This window comes from Ovis canadensis, chromosome X (assembly GCF_042477335.2).
Source record: "Ovis canadensis isolate MfBH-ARS-UI-01 breed Bighorn chromosome X, ARS-UI_OviCan_v2, whole genome shotgun sequence".
Lineage (NCBI taxonomy): Eukaryota > Metazoa > Chordata > Mammalia > Artiodactyla > Bovidae > Ovis > Ovis canadensis.
The window spans coordinates 101,682,525-101,700,895 of NC_091727.1; the positions used below are offsets into that span (position 1 = coordinate 101,682,525).

At 48.3% G+C, this 18,371-nt stretch overlaps 1 long non-coding RNA gene across 1 annotated transcript; it reads left to right on the forward strand.

Annotated features, from left to right (window-relative positions):
* Window positions 1–8,283: 8,283 nt before the first annotated feature.
* On the forward strand, window positions 8,284–13,685 carry LOC138930454 (uncharacterized). The gene is made up of 3 exons (XR_011446193.1): window positions 8,284–8,721; window positions 9,074–9,155; window positions 9,708–13,685. It is a non-coding gene; the product is annotated as an uncharacterized lncRNA (long non-coding RNA).
* Window positions 13,686–18,371: the final 4,686 nt, after the last annotated feature.

Below are 18,371 nucleotides of genomic sequence, written 5' to 3' on the forward strand. Positions count from 1 at the left end.
GGTTGGCCACTCTTGATTGTCGGTTCTTTTCAGGAGAAGTACTGTAGAGATTAGAGGCTCAGAGGGGAACGCACTTCCCTGATCAGGAAAGGTGGAGTGACTGACTACATAAGGACCTTGGTTGGGGTGCCTAAAGCCTAGAGGTGGGGAAGGGGCTGGGAAGAGTGACCCTCTATGGAGCTGCTCTCAGAGCACAAGGAGAAAGCTGGACAGGAGGACATAGGCCCTCAGTGTGAAAGGTGCATCGGGCTTTCTGTGGTCCAAGATGTCTGCTACCTATTTCTCAAGCCCTGGTACTGCCCGGGATCACTGCAGCACGGGGACTGAAGGTAATAGTGCACATCGCTGAGTGTGACATGAGAGTGGATTACTTCCTGGCCAAGGGGAGACTTTGATGATGAAGGCTTTACCCTATGCTACAGCCTTCCTCAGAATTTTGGACTTCGCTGTTAGAGATGTTCTTGTGTTCCTGCTCCCGTCTGTGCACTGCCTTAGGCTGTCGAAAGCGGCTCAGGAAAGGTGACCTTTCCCCCTCCTATACTGTGGCCTAGGGCAGTAATCTGGGGGCGTCTCCTGGGAGGCGCCCACTGATGTTGACTGCACTTGTTTGCGTAGACCGCTCAACTCTTCTGTTGGGACTACCTGTGGCCATGAAGAGGCACGTGAAAGTGAGCTGCTGTTGCTGCTGTGTTCTCCTGATATGGCAGCCAGACACTTCTTCCTTCAACACCCACACAGCTCAGGTGCCTTGCTAAAGTCCTAAGGAAGGCGCATATTGGCAATGGCAGCATGTGGGGCATGGGAAATGTTGAGTCTGGGGCAGAAGTTGGCCGTAGCCCGATGTCAGAATTCTGTGCCATTGTGCAGAGCGAGGGCACATTGGGATTCCCGAGGAGTCCCAAGTCTGTAGGAATGTGGTTGGAACTTTCCACGTTCGCTTTCTGCACTCTCCCACTGAGCACGCTCTGCACGTTGGTTGGAAGAAAGAGGTCCGATGGGTCTTGTCAATGAACTGTGCATGAATCGGGGGCCATTTGCTTCTTCCGGGGCATATGCCGATGAGCCTGGATGTCCAGGAACCTCCCGAGTCAGGTGCCCCAGCTGGAGGATGAAGCCCTTGTATTCCTCTTGCTGGAGAGGGCTACCCCCGGAGGCTGTACTGTCTCTCCCCACTGTGTATCTGCTGGAAAGGCTTTCTAGCAGAAAGGCTGGCTACTGGTGGCTCCTCTTCCATTTGGGTCTTCCTGGTGGTGGTGGGGGTGACATTACCTCAAGGGGACCTTCCCTGCATCTCGAGGAAGAAGGTGGTGTTGGTAAACAGTGGAGAGACAGTTCTGCATTGTTTGTGGTGGTGTGCTACTGGAGTGGGGGAGGGGAAAGGGGAGCTCAATTTGGGGAGGGAAAAGGTCCCATGGTGTCCCCGTTTCAGGCTTTTGCTTTCTCTTGATGAGGGAAGTTTGGGCCCAGCAGGGCTGTGAGCAGGAGGCTCTGAGAGTATACGGAAAGACTGACAGTGGCGAGGACAAGGGTTTTGGTGTGAAAATTGTGGTGGACATTGTGGGTTCAGGGCTCTTTCTCCTGTCTCCTGGCCCTGTTCCCTCACACTACCATTGGGTGGCCACAACTGTGGTATAGAAGATAGTAAAGCACACGGATATGTGTGAAGTGTGTGGAAGTGGGCCTCTATTCAAGATGAGGCATTAATATTCGGATCAAGTCTTCACATTTCATCTTCCCAGTGAATTGTGGGCCTCTCTCCCAGGAGACCATTTTGCCACCGCTGCTCTTTCTGTGCACCATTTAATGTTGTTTATAATGTTTTATACCGTTGCACAATAACATAACCTGAGGGAGTTCTGAGAAGGAACACCTCTTGCTTCTGAGGATGCTGTAATCCTCCTGAGATGCTGCCTGCCCTCACCTTTTCATGATCTTCTCCTGCAGCTCTATTGACTCTGGTGCGTTGCTTTGATAGTCATTTCTTTCTCTGATTGTCCAGAAGGTCTAGCAGTTTCTGGTTTCAACTGCTTAAGTTGTTCCCTCTTTACCTAGTTCTCCCCCTTTGCAAGGATTTTTGCTTCCAGGTCCTTAAAGAAGCGTTCCTGGGTTGTCAGATTGGCAAGAGGCTTATTGAGCTTTCTAAAACGATTTCCACATATTGCAAAGAGACAGAGAAAGAACTGACAAGTTTTCCAAAGTAAACCTTCTAAAGCAAAGGGAGGGGAGAAAGCCTGCTCTCACGTGTCAATGGGGATAGTTAAACCTTTGTTTCTTATGTCACTTTGTATTTGCCCTCCAATATCCTAACATGAGATACCACGTCCCCCCCCCCCCAGGTATCTGTCCCCCGCAAATTGTGATTGTGACACCCTGGCCAAACTGAGGCCACAGGGAACTTCGTTCAGTGGAACTTGTGCCAAAGGTACTGCAAGGAAAAGGAATAAGTAGGAGCCGTTGTTCACCCTCCAGCTCGCTTATAGTTTACCAATACCTGTGCCCTTATGGCGAGTTCTCTGTGGTCATTTGCAGTAGGCAATATAACCAGAGGCCTTGTTTACAGATGGTTTCAGTTGCTATGCTGATCTCACCAGTCTTGGCAAGTGGAAGATACACTGTTCCACTCTGTCAGAAGGGAACAGAAGATTGTGTAAAATATTTTGAATCTGTAGAATTGTGTTTTTCAATAAAATGTGTATGATGGAAAAGCTCCGACTTGTGAATGTTATTATTTGTGACGACTCCAAGCGTGACCAATGAAGATGTGGCTCTGCGTGTGCATCACATCAGGTACCGAGTGGGACTCTGGGCTCAGTAATCTGGGGTGTTGATGACAGGGGCGTGGGGTGGCAGGGTGAGGGGTCTCCGGGCCGTAATTGAAGTTCTCCCCTTCTTAAGGTAAGAAGGATGGTAGGTAATCTGACATCTTTCTAGGTGAAGTGATCCTTCTGGCCACTTCATGAGGATGACAGATACTTGCCTGGATATTGAGGGGGTGATGGGGATATCCCCCGTTCCTGCTCTGGGTGAGGATGTGAGGAGTGGCCCAGCATGGTTCTGAAGAACATGAGAAGTCCTGGGAACAAAAATCTGGAAGCACACAATAAGCTCCTGGTCCGTTTTGTATTAGAATGCAGTCCCTTGATTATTAGGGATTTTTCCCTATGTAACACTCATTACCAGAGTATGAATGGGCAGAATCCAAAAGGTAACTGAATGGCAGAATTGGTTTGTGCTTAAAAAAGAAAAAACTCTACATACATTGCATAACATTTCTAATAGTAAATTTAGAACCCCTTTGTAGAGCAGCTTGCAGACAACATTTTATGGAATAGCCATTCGCTTGGCATAATGGTGCACGAATACACATTCGGAGAATGTTAAGATAACTCTCAATCTGCCTCATGAACCTAGGCAGAGAGGGGAGCATCCAGGATTTGGGCAGGTAGGCAAGTTGGGTGGGTCAAGGCCCACACCTGATCACAGGGCGGGGCGGGGGGGGGGGATGCCAGGTGGTGGGGGCATGCCAAGCATGCAAAAGGGAAGTAGCAGAAAGATGGCCTAAGCTGGCCGATCCCCCAGGTCATCTGCAGGCCTCGCTAAGCCAGGCGGTGAGGGCTCAGGCTAGAGCCCGGCTCAGGCAGGCAGGGTAGAGGCCTGGCCCCGGGGCCCTTGGAGGGCTCCACTAGGGGCTGCCAATCACTTGGGGCCTCCCTGAGCAGCTGCTGGGTCTCAAGATGTGTCTGCCAGCTAGATTCAAGCACTCCCGGAGGCGGCCAGGGAGGTGGTCCTTCCTCTCCTCCAGGTGGTCCAGACAGGCGTTGACCTGGTCCAACATGCAGTTGATGGCGGCATACGCTGCCTGTCCGGCTATGTCGCCGTCCTGGTCTTCGGCACACATATCCACAGCCCTGTTCCACGTGGCAGCAGACAGGGCGGCCTCGTGCACACGCAGGACTCACGTGATGTTGGAGTGAGGCCGCGAGGGGTGCTCAGTCTGCCTTTTTCTGCTGACCCTCTGTTTTGGTCTCTCCTGCACACTGACACCAAAATGGTAGATTAGAAAAGCAGATTGGATCTTAATGGAGTTTACCACGTCCAACCCAAGTGTCCTTGCTATGGGCCACTTAACTTTTTCTCTTTATCTTTTGCAGTTTATATCATTAACTCTCTTCTCCCATGAGGCCAGAATGTGCGTTCTTCCCTGAGAAGGCCATATTCTTTCACATTCCTGCTCCTGTGCACTTGCTCCTCCTTAATCCTTTAAACTGCCTCCTCTCTTGCCCATGTTCCGCGTCAACTCTCTTGCAACACACATTTCAGCCTGGTGCATCTTTTCTTCACAGACGGGCCTGATACGGTCAACCAAATCTTCAGCACATTTTTGCCAATTCCTCTTATCAGGGCACCACCCGCATTGTGCCTTCTGGTAAAACCAATGAGTGGACAAGGGAGTTTATGACCTTCTCATGGGGAATATCGAATATCACGGGGGCTCTCCTAATGAAAGGTGCTATTTCAGTGTCCCCTTATGTGCTATAGAATCTTCATATGTGTTGCGCTCTATATTGAGCTATATGATACCAGGAGAAAATGAGCAACTAAGCTGATGAATTGGAAACTGGTGGTAAAAGTTTTAAGAACAAGACATATAGATGAAGACATGCGCAAGTTAATAAGTCAACAAAGACATTAGCATAGATGAAGGTAATAATTGCGGAACAAAACAGCCGGCAAACTGGCCAATACGTTGTAAGATGTGGATTAGGCTACATGAAGGTAAGTCGAGAAAAAATCAGAGAAAGTAGATCAGTGTCGGCAGAGCTAGCATGGGAAAGTCTCCGGAAAGGACGTTGTATTTGACAAGAGACACGCACGGTGATAAGGTAACAAACAGTCCTAGTTGTCGTTTCATGAAAGCTTAGTGCGTGTTAAGTCACTGGTCTAAATGCTTTTCATGAACTCACTGAGGGTCATGGCAGCCTGAAGACACAGTTCTTATTAGGATCCTCACTCTACTGATTAGGAAACTGAGGCACAAAACAGTGAAGGATGTTCAGCTGGTAGGAGGAATAATTGTGATAGGAATGCCAAGAGCATACCTCAAGCCCATGGACTGTACACAGTAGGTAAGAAGATATGGTTTTCTTCAGACAGACCATGAATGTGGAGTGAAGTATAACTGAGACAAGAATGAAAGGCAGGACTTTCCTGGTGGTCCAGTGGTTAAAACTCAGTGCTTTCGCTGCTGTGGGCCCAGCATCGGTCCCTGGTCAGAAAACTAAGAACCCATAAACTGTGCGAGACACGAGAAAAATAAAATAAAAAGAATGAATGGTGACCACAGATCGAGGAGACACTGGTGATCGGAAAGATAGGACCTGTGTGGTAGTGGTCATTGTGTGCCAGGGATTGAAAGGGTGCAGCATGTATCCATCTGCTGACGCCAGTCAGAGGGACAAGCCTAGTAACACATGGGAAAGACTCGGCAGATCCTGGGGCAGGATTCACATCAACGGCCCCAGTCCTGCTTGTCTTCCCTCCCCACGTGGATTAATCATCCTTTACTGGTTCCTGGACAAGGCCTGCAACAGCTCTCCTGCCCTCTGGATCTTTGTCAGAGTCTCACCTAACAAGCCCAGTTCTAGAAGAGCTCACCTGTAGGCTTTCTCGGGGCTTGCAAAGGAGCAGCTAACCTACTGGAAAAGAAACCCCTCTGGGCCAATGTCTGGCTGTTTGTTTCTGGTATCTTAGTTTCCTCACTCATAGTTTGGAACTAATTTTCATGTATTTGATTTTGCTGTTTCTTCTGAGTTCTAGTTGAGGACTATGAAGCCAAGTGTAACAGCTGCAGCTGGCTGTGATATTCCAGGTTTATTAGTCAGAGGTATTCATGGAAACAGAACCAATAAGAGGCATTTTACATCTATATCTATCTATCTATCTATATCTATATCTATCTATCTATTTATCTATATGTTGGCTGTTGGTTTAGTCACTAACTCGTGTCTGACTCTTGTGACCCCACAGACTGTAGCCCGCCAGGCTCCTCTGCCTATGGGATTCTCCAGGCAAGGACACTGGAGTGAGTTGCCATTTCCTTCTCCAGGGGATCTTCCTGACCCAGGAATCAGACCTGGGTCTCCTGCATTGCAGGCAGATTCTTTACCAACTGAGCTAAAAGGGAAGCCTATATATATACATATATACATACATATATACATATATACATATACATATGCATATGTATATATATACATATATGTATATATCTTGAGGTTTATCTTGAGTTTAGTTCCCTATTTCTGGAGGCTGAGAAATTCCACAATCTCCTGCCTACAAGGTATAAAGCCAGGAAAGCCAGTGGTATAATTCAGTCCAAGTCTGAAGGCCTGTGAACCAGGGGGGCTGGTGGTGTGAATCCTAGTTGAAGAGAAGGAGAAAACTAGGAGAAATGTTCTATCTCAAGCAGCGAGATAGGGAAAAAAGGGAAGAATTCTTCCTTTCTCTGCTTTGGTTCCATTTGGGCCCTCAACGGATTGGATGATGCCTACCCACATCGGGGAAGGCCTTCTATTTTGCTAAGTCACCGATTCAAATACTCATCTCATCCAGAAACACCCTCACAGATACAACCAGAAATAATGTTTAATTCGGACGCCCCATGACCAGTCAAGTTGGCACCTAAAATCAGCCGTCACAGTGGGCAGGGCAGCATCATGGACTGCTGCATAACACGGCACACCACGAAGCCTCAAGTGAGCTTTCCCATGGGAGGGACAGTGCTAGCATTAGATCATCTTTCCTAGGAGCACTGTGCACTGTGACCATGCAGTCCAGCTAAGGGACCCCGTGGCTATGTGGTCCACACACCATGTAGAGGGTAGATGAGTTAAACACTCGAGGTAGTCAGGCCTAGGGGAACTGTGCCCTCTTGTTTGTACAGTTCACAAGTTGCGAGCAGGTGCAGAAACCTCGCAGCAAGGGGCCTCCTGGAAGGAAGTGGGCTTCCAGTCTCACCTTGGATAACTGTGAAGCTTAGGGACATTTGCAGCAGAGATATGAACTCCTCATATCTTTCTTCCTCTAGCAATAGGAGGAATAACTCTTGTGGTTGGGATGGGAACATGAATTCAGGAAAAGAGTTAGGGAAGTGATCTATGCCTGGGCCTTGTAGGAAGGACAAGATTTTCACAGATAGAAAAGCAGGAAAGGATATGAGATTCCTGAAAAGGGTCGTACCAATCCTAGCAAGCTTCTAAGAGTTAGCCTGTTGTCAGTGTTCCCTGGTCTTCCCCAAATGTCTGCAACCTGAACTCACTTGCAAAATATCCAGGTGCCAACCTTGGGTCCCTCACACCGTGCACAGCCCAGTACTATCTGACCCCAGAGCTCAGAGACAAGTCCTCTGCATCTCTGCTCTGATACATCTCCATGTCCGTATCTAATATGAAGAACTCACATTTTGCCTGGAAGGAGTAAAACTTGGAAGGCTTCCTGGAGGGGGAGGTAATTGATCTAGGCCCGGGTAAATTGAATGTGCATGCTTTCCAAAGTCTAAGATGACAAGAAACAAAGCACAAGGTATGTGCAGAGGCCTAAGAAGTCGAGCTAGGCCTTGAGGGATGGACACGGCTATAGAAAGACGTAGGAATACGACCAGAGATTTCCTGACGTCAGCTTGGGCCTTGGGAAATGGCCAGTTTCCCGCCAGTAGACCTGCCTGAGAGGAATGGCCGTTCTCCCCGTCAATCATCGCAGGCCCACCAATGACGATGTTGGGAGGCGGGGGCGTGAGAGCGGGAGGAAGCCCTAGCGCGTGCCTAAGCGCGTGCCTAAGCGCGTGCCTGTCTGGATTGTGCTTCCGTAGACCGTTTTCCTCGGTTAGGATTTAACGTGGCGGCTCCCTTTCCGGAGATCGTAAAAGTGTAAGTTTTACTAACCTTACTCGTATTTGGCTGTCTGCGGTGTGAGTTGGAGAGTCGGGTAGATGGCGTGTCCTGATGGACACTTTGACAGACGTGTCTGCGGGCTCCTGGGTGGATGGCGGAGAAGACCTCTCAGGCACTTCCGGGGGGGTTGGTGTGGGGCATTATTGTAACGGCATGCTGAAACTTGAAGAAGATTTTCTTTGTTTAAATGTGGGTCTCGAAGCTTCCATCCCAGTTATGGTCTTAATGCTTTGTAGTGTTTGCGGCTTAAAGTGAGGGAAGGGCGGGTGCGTTTGGCTGGGTGGGTGGGGGCGCCGGACGGTCTGCCTGGTTGACTGGCGGCCGCCATGGAGCTGATTCTGCTTTCTGTTGTAGGGCGTTTGGGGTGGATATATCGCTGCCGGGGATTGGTCCAAATGTTGACCTTGGCCATTTTTGTGACCTCTCTTAACCATTGAGGGTATTTCTGTTATTTTCCACGTGAAACGAGACAGTAAGGCTCTGAGGGATCGCGTGCGGTGTTAGGACAGCTGACGGCCCTTGGCTGCCTTGGTGTTTTGTGGATAAGGGAAAGGGGAAGTTTGCCCCAGCCAGTCATGTTACGAGCTTCCAAGTTACCTAATTTTCCTGCAACTGTGTTCGGCTGTCCATCTGTAAGCAAGTCTCCTTGTAGATCTGTATAATCACTGTTTCCTTCAGGACCTGTGATGGAAAAATCTAGTACTGGCCAGCCTATGGGCCTGTAATGAGAAGAGAGTGGACCCGGAATTAGCTGTCCAGACCTGCCAGATGAGTAAGTGCTACCTTATGCTGTGTGGGGCCACAGATGCTGGGAGGAGGGTAGCATCCATCCCATCAGCTGTACCATTATTTAACATGGTGTTGAAATGTCTTCCCTGAGTCTCTAAGACAGGAACTTCCAACAATGTCAGGATCACTCCCTGAGCGCTGCTCAGACACTAGGTTTATAATCGATGCCTTTAACTAGTCAGTGGCATCTTTTTCCAGTTCACCCTGAGTGCCGTTCTTACAGACAGACTGAATTTATTAGAATGTCACATGTCCAGAAAGCCTGATCTTGCCATCCTCACATCAGAGCTCTGATCTGTCTTTTTTATCCTTTTGGAAAACACTTGTAATACCAGGCAGAAGCAGGCTGGACTGGATGGGATTGTGAAAAACAAACTTCAGGAATCCAGAGACTGTGGGAGTGCTGTTTTCTTTCAGGTAGGGGAACATGGATTTGAATGTAATATAAAGCCAGCTCTGTTTAGGAAAGGGGAGAAAGATGAGGCCTGTACACCAAGTGAGCGGCAGAGAATGATAGTCTGCCAGTCTATCCCCTCTGTAAGCGGGTGGGTGTTTACTTTGCAGGGGTTCTGGAGGTGTAGGCTAACAAGTCAAGTAATATGCAGGTCAATACTTGACTAAATATTTACCCTTCCACAGTTTGTCGGGGTTTTTTTTTTTTTTTTGCTTTGCAGATGTTGCTGAGACAATACATCGTGTTTCATTCAAAATAAATTTTAGTGTCTGAGTCTGACCCTTTCTTACTGTCATCTTTGAGCCTCAGTTTCCACATTTGCAAAATGGGAATGACACCTTGCTCTCGGGGATATCTCTTGTGTGGTTTTTGTAAAGTGCTCAGCACGCAGGAGGTATGGAGGGAATTAGTACACCATTTCCAGAAAGTGGGAAGGGAACATTGTGGCTTCATTTAGCTCGTCTCCCTACCTGTCCAGACCCCCATTTCAACCAAACGTTTGTTTCCTTTCACAGGGCCAGCAGATTTCCTCAGATATTACTGGGCTGCTCTTTGGAAACCAGCCTCATTAATCCTGCTATGATGCCAAGAGGTAGCCCAGCAGCTCACACCTTGCCTTGCCCTGAGCCACTTTCTGTTCTGGCCATCTCTGACGCCTTATGCTGAAGCTGATGTGGCTCAGCACCAAGTTCAGGCACCAAGAAGGTGCTTGTTAACTGGCAGTGTGGGAAAGGTCTCCTCTCTTTCATTGTCTGTATAACGTTACTTCTTTCCTGGGCAGGGGTTAATTTGTTGAAAATGTGCGGAAGAGTTTTCACAGTTGGGGTGGGGGAAACGCGCCAAATAGAAATATGAACTCTTCTAAGGTGCATTCAGAGACACTTCTAACCTCCAGTTTCATAGAAACCTCGGGCTCCTCTGTTGCTTTATTAGCACGGGTTTTATCCGGAAGGAGGCATCACAGAACCTGAATTTCATTCACCGAAGGTTAAAAGGAAATCCACATTTCTTTGTGATTGGAAACTAAAGTGTGTAGTCTTTAGAGGGCATGTTTAAAGGCTCTTTGGTTATCCCTGTAATTGGTGAAATTACTTTAAAGCTGTGAAAGAGGGGGGTGGTGATAGTTTCCTACTCAGTGAAAACCTGAAGCCTGAGATACTTAGAGAAACCTGTCCTAGGCGCATGTGCCTTCACCAAGTGGCATGACGATGATCAAAACTGGCTTATTTCCTAGTCAAAACAGTTGTGAAACTTGAGGATAACCGTGAGGCCTTCTTCCCCTTCCATACACACTTGTTCCCACTGCCCATCAAAGTGAACCTGGCTGACTTCGTTGGAGGCAGGGGTCAAGAACACCTAAATGGATGGTTGAATAGGTAAATCTGCTGTGTATTGGCACTTAAAAATAAGTCACAAGGTTGAGGATTCCAAAAAGGTGACTCTCCAGCTGGTGACAGTCTCACAGATCAGGGCTCTCATGGAAAGAGAAGGTAATCCTCTTCTGAATTTGAGGTGGAATCTGGCTTGCTGGTTCCTTCCCAGGAATTCATTCCTAGGCCAGCCATGTCACTTAGGCTCATGAGACAGCACCTCAGTGAGTGTCTACTCACTCGTGGGAATGTTGATGTTCTGTAAATTCTTGGTGGGAGGTATTCCTTTGGATACATACCACAAGTGGGATTGCTGGACTAGATGGTAGTTCTGTTTTTAATTTTTTGAGGGACGTTCATACTGTTTTCCATAGTAGCTGTACCAATTTAACCTTGAACTAAATGAGTTTCGTGAGCGGTGGTTGGCCACTCTTGATTGTCGGTTCTTTTCAGGAGAAGTACTGTAGAGATTAGAGGCTCAGAGGGGAACGCACTTCCCTGATCAGGAAAGGTGGAGTGACTGACTACATAAGGACCTTGGTTGGGGTGCCTAAAGCCTAGAGGTGGGGAAGGGGCTGGGAAGAGTGACCCTCTATGGAGCTGCTCTCAGAGCACAAGGAGAAAGCTGGACAGGAGGACATAGGCCCTCAGTGTGAAAGGTGCATCGGGCTTTCTGTGGTCCAAGATGTCTGCTACCTATTTCTCAAGCCCTGGTACTGCCCGGGATCACTGCAGCACGGGGACTGAAGGTAATAGTGCACATCGCTGAGTGTGACATGAGAGTGGATTACTTCCTGGCCAAGGGGAGACTTTGATGATGAAGGCTTTACCCTATGCTACAGCCTTCCTCAGAATTTTGGACTTCGCTGTTAGAGATGTTCTTGTGTTCCTGCTCCCGTCTGTGCACTGCCTTAGGCTGTCGAAAGCGGCTCAGGAAAGGTGACCTTTCCCCCTCCTATACTGTGGCCTAGGGCAGTAATCTGGGGGCGTCTCCTGGGAGGCGCCCACTGATGTTGACTGCACTTGTTTGCGTAGACCGCTCAACTCTTCTGTTGGGACTACCTGTGGCCATGAAGAGGCACGTGAAAGTGAGCTGCTGTTGCTGCTGTGTTCTCCTGATATGGCAGCCAGACACTTCTTCCTTCAACACCCACACAGCTCAGGTGCCTTGCTAAAGTCCTAAGGAAGGCGCATATTGGCAATGGCAGCATGTGGGGCATGGGAAATGTTGAGTCTGGGGCAGAAGTTGGCCGTAGCCCGATGTCAGAATTCTGTGCCATTGTGCAGAGCGAGGGCACATTGGGATTCCCGAGGAGTCCCAAGTCTGTAGGAATGTGGTTGGAACTTTCCACGTTCGCTTTCTGCACTCTCCCACTGAGCACGCTCTGCACGTTGGTTGGAAGAAAGAGGTCCGATGGGTCTTGTCAATGAACTGTGCATGAATCGGGGGCCATTTGCTTCTTCCGGGGCATATGCCGATGAGCCTGGATGTCCAGGAACCTCCCGAGTCAGGTGCCCCAGCTGGAGGATGAAGCCCTTGTATTCCTCTTGCTGGAGAGGGCTACCCCCGGAGGCTGTACTGTCTCTCCCCACTGTGTATCTGCTGGAAAGGCTTTCTAGCAGAAAGGCTGGCTACTGGTGGCTCCTCTTCCATTTGGGTCTTCCTGGTGGTGGTGGGGGTGACATTACCTCAAGGGGACCTTCCCTGCATCTCGAGGAAGAAGGTGGTGTTGGTAAACAGTGGAGAGACAGTTCTGCATTGTTTGTGGTGGTGTGCTACTGGAGTGGGGGAGGGGAAAGGGGAGCTCAATTTGGGGAGGGAAAAGGTCCCATGGTGTCCCCGTTTCAGGCTTTTGCTTTCTCTTGATGAGGGAAGTTTGGGCCCAGCAGGGCTGTGAGCAGGAGGCTCTGAGAGTATACGGAAAGACTGACAGTGGCGAGGACAAGGGTTTTGGTGTGAAAATTGTGGTGGACATTGTGGGTTCAGGGCTCTTTCTCCTGTCTCCTGGCCCTGTTCCCTCACACTACCATTGGGTGGCCACAACTGTGGTATAGAAGATAGTAAAGCACACGGATATGTGTGAAGTGTGTGGAAGTGGGCCTCTATTCAAGATGAGGCATTAATATTCGGATCAAGTCTTCACATTTCATCTTCCCAGTGAATTGTGGGCCTCTCTCCCAGGAGACCATTTTGCCACCGCTGCTCTTTCTGTGCACCATTTAATGTTGTTTATAATGTTTTATACCGTTGCACAATAACATAACCTGAGGGAGTTCTGAGAAGGAACACCTCTTGCTTCTGAGGATGCTGTAATCCTCCTGAGATGCTGCCTGCCCTCACCTTTTCATGATCTTCTCCTGCAGCTCTATTGACTCTGGTGCGTTGCTTTGATAGTCATTTCTTTCTCTGATTGTCCAGAAGGTCTAGCAGTTTCTGGTTTCAACTGCTTAAGTTGTTCCCTCTTTACCTAGTTCTCCCCCTTTGCAAGGATTTTTGCTTCCAGGTCCTTAAAGAAGCGTTCCTGGGTTGTCAGATTGGCAAGAGGCTTATTGAGCTTTCTAAAACGATTTCCACATATTGCAAAGAGACAGAGAAAGAACTGACAAGTTTTCCAAAGTAAACCTTCTAAAGCAAAGGGAGGGGAGAAAGCCTGCTCTCACGTGTCAATGGGGATAGTTAAACCTTTGTTTCTTATGTCACTTTGTATTTGCCCTCCAATATCCTAACATGAGATACCACGTCCCCCCCCAGGTATCTGTCCCCCGCAAATTGTGATTGTGACACCCTGGCCAAACTGAGGCCACAGGGAACTTCGTTCAGTGGAACTTGTGCCAAAGGTACTGCAAGGAAAAGGAATAAGTAGGAGCCGTTGTTCACCCTCCAGCTCGCTTATAGTTTACCAATACCTGTGCCCTTATGGCGAGTTCTCTGTGGTCATTTGCAGTAGGCAATATAACCAGAGGCCTTGTTTACAGATGGTTTCAGTTGCTATGCTGATCTCACCAGTCTTGGCAAGTGGAAGATACACTGTTCCACTCTGTCAGAAGGGAACAGAAGATTGTGTAAAATATTTTGAATCTGTAGAATTGTGTTTTTCAATAAAATGTGTATGATGGAAAAGCTCCGACTTGTGAATGTTATTATTTGTGACGACTCCAAGCGTGACCAATGAAGATGTGGCTCTGCGTGTGCATCACATCAGGTACCGAGTGGGACTCTGGGCTCAGTAATCTGGGGTGTTGATGACAGGGGCGTGGGGTGGCAGGGTGAGGGGTCTCCGGGCCGTAATTGAAGTTCTCCCCTTCTTAAGGTAAGAAGGATGGTAGGTAATCTGACATCTTTCTAGGTGAAGTGATCCTTCTGGCCACTTCATGAGGATGACAGATACTTGCCTGGATATTGAGGGGGTGATGGGGATATCCCCCGTTCCTGCTCTGGGTGAGGATGTGAGGAGTGGCCCAGCATGGTTCTGAAGAACATGAGAAGTCCTGGGAACAAAAATCTGGAAGCACACAATAAGCTCCTGGTCCGTTTTGTATTAGAATGCAGTCCCTTGATTATTAGGGATTTTTCCCTATGTAACACTCATTACCAGAGTATGAATGGGCAGAATCCAAAAGGTAACTGAATGGCAGAATTGGTTTGTGCTTAAAAAAGAAAAAACTCTACATACATTGCATAACATTTCTAATAGTAAATTTAGAACCCCTTTGTAGAGCAGCTTGCAGACAACATTTTATGGAATAGCCATTCGCTTGGCATAATGGTGCACGAATACACATTCGGAGAATGTTAAGATAACTCTCAATCTGCCTCATGAACCTAGGCAGAGAGGGGAGCATCCAGGATTTGGGCAGGTAGGCAAGTTGGGTGGGTCAAGGCCCACACCTGATCACAGGGCGGGGCGGGGGGATGCCAGGTGGTGGGGGCATGCCAAGCATGCAAAAGGGAAGTAGCAGAAAGATGGCCTAAGCTGGCCGATCCCCCAGGTCATCTGCAGGCCTCGCTAAGCCAGGCGGTGAGGGCTCAGGCTAGAGCCCGGCTCAGGCAGGCAGGGTAGAGGCCTGGCCCCGGGGCCCTTGGAGGGCTCCACTAGGGGCTGCCAATCACTTGGGGCCTCCCTGAGCAGCTGCTGGGTCTCAAGATGTGTCTGCCAGCTAGATTCAAGCACTCCCGGAGGCGGCCAGGGAGGTGGTCCTTCCTCTCCTCCAGGTGGTCCAGACAGGCGTTGACCTGGTCCAACATGCAGTTGATGGCGGCATACGCTGCCTGTCCGGCTATGTCGCCGTCCTGGTCTTCGGCACACATATCCACAGCCCTGTTCCACGTGGCAGCAGACAGGGCGGCCTCGTGCACACGCAGGACTCACGTGATGTTGGAGTGAGGCCACGAGGGGTGCTCAGTCTGCCTTTTTCTGCTGACCCTCTGTTTTGGTCTCTCCTGCACACTGACACCAAAATGGTAGATTAGAAAAGCAGATTGGATCTTAATGGAGTTTACCACGTCCAACCCAAGTGTCCTTGCTATGGGCCACTTAACTTTTTCTCTTTATCTTTTGCAGTTTATATCATTAACTCTCTTCTCCCATGAGGCCAGAATGTGCGTTCTTCCCTGAGAAGGCCATATTCTTTCACATTCCTGCTCCTGTGCACTTGCTCCTCCTTAATCCTTTAAACTGCCTCCTCTCTTGCCCATGTTCCGCGTCAACTCTCTTGCAACACACATTTCAGCCTGGTGCATCTTTTCTTCACAGACGGGCCTGATACGGTCAACCAAATCTTCAGCACATTTTTGCCAATTCCTCTTATCAGGGCACCACCCGCATTGTGCCTTCTGGTAAAACCAATGAGTGGACAAGGGAGTTTATGACCTTCTCATGGGGAATATCGAATATCACGGGGGCTCTCCTAATGAAAGGTGCTATTTCAGTGTCCCCTTATGTGCTATAGAATCTTCATATGTGTTGCGCTCTATATTGAGCTATATGATACCAGGAGAAAATGAGCAACTAAGCTGATGAATTGGAAACTGGTGGTAAAAGTTTTAAGAACAAGACATATAGATGAAGACATGCGCAAGTTAATAAGTCAACAAAGACATTAGCATAGATGAAGGTAATAATTGCGGAACAAAACAGCCGGCAAACTGGCCAATACGTTGTAAGATGTGGATTAGGCTACATGAAGGTAAGTCGAGAAAAAATCAGAGAAAGTAGATCAGTGTCGGCAGAGCTAGCATGGGAAAGTCTCCGGAAAGGACGTTGTATTTGACAAGAGACACGCACGGTGATAAGGTAACAAACAGTCCTAGTTGTCGTTTCATGAAAGCTTAGTGCGTGTTAAGTCACTGGTCTAAATGCTTTTCATGAACTCACTGAGGGTCATGGCAGCCTGAAGACACAGTTCTTATTAGGATCCTCACTCTACTGATTAGGAAACTGAGGCACAAAACAGTGAAGGATGTTCAGCTGGTAGGAGGAATAATTGTGATAGGAATGCCAAGAGCATACCTCAAGCCCATGGACTGTACACAGTAGGTAAGAAGATATGGTTTTCTTCAGACAGACCATGAATGTGGAGTGAAGTATAACTGAGACAAGAATGAAAGGCAGGACTTTCCTGGTGGTCCAGTGGTTAAAACTCAGTGCTTTCGCTGCTGTGGGCCCAGCATCGGTCCCTGGTCAGAAAACTAAGAACCCATAAACTGTGCGAGACACGAGAAAAATAAAATAAAAAGAATGAATGGTGACCACAGATCGAGGAGACACTGGTGATCGGAAAGATAGGACCTGTGTGGTAGTGGTCATTGTGTGCCAGGGATTGAAAGGGTGCAGCATGTATCCATCTGCTGACGCCAGTCAGAGGGACAAGCCTAGTAACACATGGGAAAGACTCGGCAGATCCTGGGGCAGGATTCACATCAACGGCCCCAGTCCTGCTTGTCTTCCCTCCCCACGTGGATTAATCATCCTTTACTGGTTCCTGGACAAGGCCTGCAACAGCTCTCCTGCCCTCTGGATCTTTGTCAGAGTCTCACCTAACAAGCCCAGTTCAAGAAGAGCTCACCTGTAGGCTTTCTCGGGGCTTGCAAAGGAGCAGCTAACCTACTGGAAAAGAAACCCCTCTGGGCCAATGTCTGGCTGTTTGTTTCTGGTATCTTAGTTTCCTCACTCATAGTTTGGAACTAATTTTCATGTATTTGATTTTGCTGTTTCTTCTGAGTTCTAGTTGAGGACTATGAAGCCAAGTGTAACAGCTGCAGCTGGCTGTGATATTCCAGGTTTATTAGTCAGAGGTATTCATGGAAACAGAACCAATAAGAGGCATTTTACATCTATATCTATCTATCTATCTATATCTATATCTATCTATCTATTTATCTATATGTTGGCTGTTGGTTTAGTCACTAACTCGTGTCTGACTCTTGTGACCCCACAGACTGTAGCCCGCCAGGCTCCTCTGCCTATGGGATTCTCCAGGCAAGGACACTGGAGTGGGTTGCCATTTCCTTCTCCAGGGGCTCTTCCTGACCCAGGAATCAGACCTGGGTCTCCTGCATTGCAGGCAGATTCTTTACCAACTGAGCTAAAAGGGAAGCCTATATATATACATATATACATACATATATACATATATACATATACATATGCATATGTATATATATATACATGTATGTATATATCTTGAGGTTTATCTTGAGTTTAGTTCCCTATTTCTGGAGGCTGAGAAATTCCACAATCTCCTGCCTACAAGGTATAAAGCCAGGAAAGCCAGTGGTATAATTCAGTCCAAGTCTGAAGGCCTGTGAACCAGGGGGGCTGGTGGTGTGAATCCTAGTTGAAGAGAAGGAGAAAACTAGGAGAAATGTTCTATCTCAAGCAGCGAGATAGGGAAAAAAGGGAAGAATTCTTCCTTTCTCTGCTTTGGTTCCATTTGGGCCCTCAACGGATTGGACGATGCCTACCCACATCGGGGAAGGCCTTCTATTTTGCTAAGTCACCGATTCAAATACTCATCTCATCCAGAAACACCCTCACAGATACAACCAGAAATAATGTTTAATTCGGACGCCCCATGACCAGTCAAGTTGGCACCTAAAATCAGCCGTCACAGTGGGCAGGGCAGCATCATGGACTGCTGCATAACACGGCACACCACGAAGCCTCAAGTGAGCTTTCCCATGGGAGGGACAGTGCTAGCATTAGATCATCTTTCCTAGGAGCACTGTGCACTGTGACCATGCAGTCCAGCTAAGGGACCCCGTGGCTATGTGGTCCACACACCATGTAGAGGGTAGATGAGTTAAACACTCGAGGTAGTCAGGCCTAGGGGAACTGTGCCCTCTTGTTTGTACAGTTCACAAGTTGCGAGCAGGTGCAGAAACCTCGCAGCAAGGGGCCTCCTGGAAGGAAGTGGGCTTCCAGTCTCACCTTGGATAACTGTGAAGCTTAGGGACATTTGCAGCAGAGATATGAACTCCTCATATCTTTCTTCCTCTAGCAATAGGAGGAATAACTCTTGTGGTTGGGGTGGGAACATGAATTCAGGAAAAGAGTTAGGGAAGTGATCTATGCCTGGGCCTTGTAGGAAGGACAAGATTTTCACAGATAGAAAAGCAGGAAAGGATATGAGATTCCTGAAAAGGGTCGTACCAATCCTAGCAAGCTTCTAAGAGTTAGCCTGTTGTCAGTGTTCCCTGGTCTTCCCCAAATGTCTGCAACCTGAACTCACTTGCAAAATATCCAGGTGCCAACCTTGGGTCCCTCACACCGTGCACAGCCCAGTACTATCTGACCCCAGAGCTCAGAG